This window comes from Fukomys damarensis, unplaced genomic scaffold, assembly GCF_012274545.1.
Source record: "Fukomys damarensis isolate Sample0158 unplaced genomic scaffold, DMR_v1.0_HiC HiC_scaffold_39, whole genome shotgun sequence".
Lineage (NCBI taxonomy): Eukaryota > Metazoa > Chordata > Mammalia > Rodentia > Bathyergidae > Fukomys > Fukomys damarensis.
Window position 1 is genome coordinate 21,763,398 of NW_022900951.1, and position 7,657 is coordinate 21,771,054.

The window sequence follows — 7,657 nt, forward strand, 5'->3', positions numbered from 1 at the left end:
ATGCAGGATTTATTATTGTCATATTTTAATTGTTCGTGGCTGTTTTGTAGATACAAAATCCTCAACACAATACTATCAAATGAAATTTGGCAGTGTATTAAAAAGATCACATACCATAATAAAGAAGGATGTATTTCTGGGATGCGATGATTGTATGACAGACATAAATCAATAAAAGAGATATGACACCTTAGCAGAATCAAGGATAAAAATAATCTTAACAGATACAGAAAAAAAATTTGTTAAAATTTGACATCATTTCATGATTAAACTCTCAACAGATTAGATATGGAAAGAATAACAAAGGGCATATGTGACTATAATGATACTGCAGTAGCAACAAATGTACCTGGTGTTAGGCTACTGCTTTCTAATACTTTAGCCTATGGAAAGGAATTAGGAAACCTTGCAAAAATGGCTGATTCTAATACTGGGGCAGGAAATACAAAAAATGAGTTTAGAGCAATTTCAAATGCCAAAATTTAAGAAAGCATTCAAAACCAACTAACCAACAACCTTACATTGATGGCAATAGTTCCAAAGGCTACAAAAGCCAACTAAAACACCTCCTAATGGCAAAAATTGGAAATCTGAGTAAAAAATAAAAAGTGTAAGTTTATAATTAAAATATCAAATAGACATACATGAGTCCATGGTTTTATAAATAAGTGAATGGAAAATGACTTTCAAGAGGACAGATGCACACATCTTCTAAGTACACTCTGAAGAGATGAGAGGAGCAACATTATAATGGAGAAACCTGCTAAATATCTCAAACAGGTAATCAAGGCTGACATCTACTGTGATGTTTTACATATGATATGAAGACAATGGCATTTGACTTGTTTGGACTTCCTCCTGAAAACACACAGCCTTCCTATAAGGGTGCATCAGATAAAATCCATGATTGAGGTTCAGTCTCCAAAATACCTGACCAATAATCTTTAGACTGTCAAAGTCATAAACAATATTGGGTGCCTGAGACACTGTAAGCCAAGTTCCTAAGAGGATATTATAATTAAATGATATATAGTATGTTGGGACACAAAAATGTGTTAAATAATAAAACATGGAAATCTGAAGTGTACAGACTTCAGGAAATGTTACTAATGCATCATTCTTGATCAGTTAATTGTAACAAAACGTCACACTAAAATCAGGTGATGCTGATAGAGGGAACTAGGTATTTAGTATATAAGAATTACAGTAAAGCTGAAACTGTTCTCAAGGAAAAGTTATTTTTTTCAGTGCAATGGGGGAATTGTTTCAGTGCACAAGTGAAGCTTGACTTCATCTTTTCGGTGTAATGAAATTGTACATTCCCCATTTCCACATACCCTCTGTGTTCATTTTGAGTTTAATAGGAAACTGAACAGTCAAAGGCCAATTTTGGGAGGCTCTGAGACTAAAGATTATAACCCTCTCCTTTAGGGATCTGGAGTGCATCCTGCTTTAATGGAGCTATGACCAGCCAAATGATTTCCTCTAACCTCTCCAGCTCAACTCATTCCAACTGTCAAGGAATAATTCGCCATTAATGTAGTTAATAGCGTGGTGTTATACTTGTATACCAAGAAAAGCACTGCATATATTGATTTCATCTATGAAAGCCACACAAAGGATTTGAGTATAAGAGAGAGTAAAGAATTGGAATACATTTAGAATTGAAAACTTTTCCTCTTCTTGAGTCAGATACTGGTTATCAGGCAGCCTTCACCAGTTGGGGTGTTGTGGCCTTAGGCAGCTAGCTGGGTCATCAGTGGAAGCAGTTCAGTTGTTTATAGCTACTGCAGAAGACCTTAGGAGTTTGTACCATACAGGTGGACAGAATGCTTCTGCATTATGTCTTCTGTTAACATATCCATCTTAGTCATTCCAGGTCTACGTCTCTTCCCTTTCAGAAATACAACCCTCTCTGTTTCAGTGCAACTTTATGCTTCCTTTCCCCCAAGCCTGAAATCCCATTTCTTTCTCAAGATATTGAAATTATCAATTTGGGCAGTTGTAATCAATTTTTGTATCATCACCCAGCTTTTCTGACAGCCTGAAGCATTTTGTATGCCTCCTTTATTTTCTCTAAAACTGGTCATAAGGTTTCTGTATTATCATAATGCATGTACTTTCTTAATATCAATATTACTATGCTGCAAAAAGCCTTCACTGCAAGTAGAGTAGTAGTTCTACCTTCTCTTCCATCATTATAATGAGATTTTCCTACATGTAATTTCAACACCAATCTTATGTATAAAAATACTAGCATTGGCCTCCTGTTTAAAATCTGAGAGCATAATCCCAAAAGTTAGTATTAATTTCCAGAGATGCTGGTTTCACTTGAGTTTTTAATTAAAAGTAGATTTTTTTTAGTGAACCAGAGAAAGTTAACTAGTGATTCTTCTTTAGTGTAGAATTCAGTGTGGTTTATATGCTTTCTAATGATCCTCTGCTCTCTCCTGTCTATGGAGAGAAGGAAGTCTGTGTATGTAAGTTTAAGAAGGTAGGCGAGAGGCTCAAGAGTAGTACAAAGGAAATATTTTATAATCTGTGCTTTCCAAAAAAATAGCCATTAAAGGTATAGAGATACTGAGTACCTGAAATGTGCTAATGCAACTGAGTACTTCAAGATTTAATTTAATTTAATTCATTTGAATGTGGAGGAAAGGAGAAAGAGATAAAAAAGAATTAAGATGTATTATGTATATGTGTCACCTCTCCACAATGAATGTAATCATTATGTACTGCAAACATGTACTAAAATATATACATACATATATGCATGTGTATGTCTGAACGTGAGCAGATATAGCCACATGTGTCTAAGAGATTGAACAACACTGGTCTAAGTCTAGCTGTTTTAAAACTTTACTGGTTTCTCATTACATTTTCCTACAGCATGACTTAGTTCCTTCATCCTAAATGTAAATTGAAAATATGAAAAAGCATGTTAATTAAAAGTTTCTGTTAATATTTGGTTGATATATTCCAGATACAGGATGTATCATTGCAGACAGAGTAACTTACTTCAAAATAAATGAACTACACTGTTGTCTGCCAAAGAGGATAGCGCTATTCACTAATTGTATTAGTGTCTTCTTGTTTCAAATTGTCAAAAGCTTAGTGGCATAAACAACACAGATTTATTTTCCTATGGTTTTGGAGGTCAGAAGTTGGAAATCACTTCAGTGGATAAATATCAAATCATCTAAAAGTCTGCTTTCCTTCTGGAGAGTCTGGAAAAGAGTCCATTTCTCTGTCTTTTTTAGCTACTAAATGTCACTACAGCAGTTGACTTATGATCTCTTCCTCCATTTTGAAAACCAGCAGTGTAGCATTATCTCTCCTTGCTAACCTCTGTTTACCCCCTTATATTCTTCTCCTGTACTCTGACCATCATGCTTGTCTCTTACAAGGATGCTTTTGGTTAAAGTGAACCTAGGATAATTAATCCAGGACCATTCCCTCATCTCCAGATCCTTCAAAATCCTCTTTGCCATAAAGGTAACAAAAGCACAGATACTTGATTACTAAGTGTAGCTACTAGTCTTACTTGGCTATCAGGATACTTTTAGGATGCTTATCATCTATACGTCTTTCACACTGGTATAATAAACAAATTGACTCGTAACAGATTAGTGAGGTATTTTCAGACATTTGGCTTGTCCAGGGATGCCCATGGCTGAAATTTGTCTTGTGTTGGTTATCACCCCAACACATACTCTGGTCCATCATCTTACCACATCCAGTAATGCTCCCTGTATCTCTGCACTGAGATTTAGGGCTTTCACCAGTGTAGGATTATCCTGGTCCTGAAAGTACTATCTGGATACACAATTCATTGATGAGAAAACTCTCTATCTCTATCAAGATAGAATAATGTCTCCAGGAATAAATTATAAATGTTCTAGCCCTGTAGAATAGAGGAAATAGACCAGCAGACATTTGTTTTTGTAATTTATACCTGAAGTGTGCTTGAAGACTTTTGAGAGGCTTCTGCTCTGTATTCTTCAGTATTGGACAAGTGCTTTAACTTTTATCTGAAATGTGATCTGGTATTTAAAATGTTGGAAAATGGAAAATCTGAAGAAAAAAGGAATAGATGAGTATACTAGATATTATTAAACTCTGTATGTTAAGTGCTATTTAGAAATTTTGGAGGTGCAGAGGGCCCTTCAACTTTAATAAATTACATTAGATTGCTAAAAACTAAAAGAATAAGCTAGCAAAAGGTGAGCCACTGGCTATAAAAAGTTCAAATATGAATAAGATATGAAAGATATACATAGAACCTCTTAATTCTTTATTTTTCAGCTTAGGAATCATCTTCATTTATCTTTTTCTTTACTGGACACCTTTTGTGGGGTACTGGAAATTAGACCCAGGGCCTTCACACTGAGCTACACCTCCTAGCCCTTTCGCCATTTTGAAATTTTAAGACACACAGCACTAGTTGAAAAATTTCCTAGACTTGGCTCGACCTTGAAATCTTTGTGTCTCAGTCCTCAAGAGTATTGGGATTATAGGCATGCACTACCATGCTGTACTTCTTAAATATAACTGCTAAAGTAATTTATTTTCCTTTCGCTTGCATATAAATAAGTGTAAAAGTAAATTTTAGCTCCTAGTCACTTAAATGAGAAACCTGGAAAGTTCTGAGGTCTCTCTTCTCTTTCACTGTTACTAGCCACGCATCATTACATACATTAATATTGACACTACCATTTCTTTAATAAAGTTAACCATTCCTGAAATAATTGCAATGGCTCCTGTCTCGTCTCATCCAGTTTCCCTGGTGTGATCTTTCAACAACACAAACATGATTTCTTTCCCTGTACCTTCAAAGAAGTTCTTAAATAAATTTCCTTTTCTTTTTATGCTAAGAAATCTTTACACGGTTTATAAGTGCAAGTTTTTGTTAATCTTTCCCTCATGAGCTATTGATTTTTTTAATAGGTCAGCAAAAAGTATAGTATTAATGATTAGAGTTCAAAGATCTAGAATTAAAATTCTAGTTTATCTCATATAAGTCTGTATGATTTAAGAAGTTACTATCTATGACTCAGTTATATAATCTGTTGAATTCTGATAATACTATTTTCTCACTTGGCCCATGAGAATACATGCAAAGTCTTGTCACTGCATATCTCACGTCGACATAATAAAGTTCATATATTGCAAACCCATGGCTAACATAATACTTAATGGTGAAAACTTAAAGCATTTTCTCTAAGATCACAGAAAACATAAGGATATCCATTTTCACTACTTCTGTCCAACATACTACAGGGAGTTCCTCAGCAACTGGACAAGAAAAAGCAATGAAGTACCCACCTTGGAAAGTGAAAAGGAAAATTGTCTGTTTTCAGATGACATAATCTTTAAAAATCAATGAGATTGGGCTGGGGATTTAGCTCAGTGGTTCTGCCACTTGCCTCGTAAGCACAAGTTCCAGAGTTCAGTCCCCAGTACAAACAAACAAACAAACAAACAAAAAATCAATGAGACAATTATGAGCACTCTCAAATATTCACAGGGAAAAAAGTTGGCTATTCCATTAAAGAATAAAGCTAATGAATATAAATATCAGAGATTATCATAAAAGTTGCTCAAGTTTCAGTCCTCAAAAATCACTGATTTTTCTTTCTTCTATCAATTTATGAAATAGTTGCCTAGAAGATATGTGTTGTGTGTGTTTGTTATATGTATATTTTTGTACCCTGTTACAAGAATTGTCCCAAATTCAATTTGGCAATATGTTTCCAAGTTCTACAATAAGAAATTTAGTGAAAAAAGCTGAGGTCCATTATATTCAGCATATCTTCACTGATGCACAAAAAGCCTATTGTTCAAGGGTGCTTACAATAGCACGCACTTGTTTAGCGAGATATGTTCAGTATTATCAATATGAAAGTCATTGTTTTGAGCCCTCACTTCAACAGCATGCCTCATGGAGCATTTTCGTTGGTGTTTGTGTTTGCCTTATTTTGTTTTTTTTGTGGGACAGTGTCTATGGGGTCTAGGGTGCACAGATTGGCTTTGAACACCGGGGCTCAAGCAATTCTCCTGCCTCAGGCTCCCAAGTAGCTGGGATTACAGGTGCACCCCAGCATGCCTGGGATGGAGATTATTTGAAAAGATAAGCACTGAAAATTTCAATGATTCAAATAACAATTAGATAAAGTTATAAGGGCCACAAAAATAATTAAATAGGATAATATAGTGGGCACAGGAAAAAGCAAAGAAGTCCCTAAGACAGTGACATTCCAGAAACTACACTTTTATACAGGAGACAATATAGCTCTGGAGAGACTATACTTTTCTTAGAGAAGAAACAACAAGGAACAGTACGGGTGACATTGGAAAGCTGATCATCAGAAGGACGTGTGAGTAAGAACAGTCAGAGCATAGTGAAAAAAATATAAAATTTAAAAGATAAGATATGTGGGCAGGGAGATTTCTAAACCTTTCAAAGTAATTCGGATTCTGTATCAAGCCCAATGCAAATGATTGGAAGTTGTAATCAGCAAAATAATGATGATTGATTTAACTCATGAGAAAAATCACTTTGTTAAAGGAGAGGAAAATTGAATGTAACGTGAAAGTAGTAGAAAGACTAGCTAGGAGAGGAATGAAATGAGAGATAGAAGAGATTTTCACCACAATAACCATTATCTAAATTTACCGTTCATATGATTCTCTATGAATCTTACTGAAGCTCACATACTGATTTAATAGGTTTAAGATAGAGCCTGATAGTTCCCATTTTTAACAGGCACTCAGGTGACAGGAATATCACTGACCCATATACTGTGTTACCAAGGCGTAAGTCTAGATGATACTGTTAAGCTTTTAAGACAGAAAGAAGGAAGGTTCTGATTACACTTGGAGTTATAGCTGGTAGATGCGTTAAGGTATTGGATATGGGGGTGGTAAAAGAAATAAATGAATCATAAATGACTATTAGAATTCTTTATAATGCTAAAAATGAAAACAACATAATTGTCTAATAATAGGCCAATGAAAGCATTTGACAAAAATCTAGAAATCATGTTCTAAATTAGATATTTGACAGAAAAAAATACTAATGATATAATACAATTTTAAAGCAGGTATAACATCATACATATATAGATATGTAGATAGATAAAAAATTTATATGCATTGATACATATCAATAAGAAATTTATTGTTTCCAAAATTTTAACAATCAACATCAATTACTTTTAAAATTGGAAATACTTACTATTCCTTTACTTTAAATATGTAAAGCCTATCAAGATGGCATCATCTGTTCAATTTTTAAGGGTGAGTACATAGATTTCTACTATTGTTTCTTCTGTTACTCTTATGTGTGAAGTTATTTTTGTAACTTAAAACCATATATAATTTAACAGTTAAATGGCTCTTTTAAGAGATTCATTTTTATTTTCCTACAAAGTGGAACGTAACCTCGGCTATCTAAGCATATCTTTTTAAGTATGTGAACCATCTAAATTGCAGTGTCAATGGATTTTTATTTTTCTATGGTATGATTTGTCTGCTGGGAGAATTTATAGTTTTTATCCAAGTTTGAAGCAAGTTTCAGCATTTTCTTCATTAAAAATGTACTCTTTCCTCAAGACAACATCTTCTAATAGCGTGCTTTTTTTTTTTTTTTTTTTTT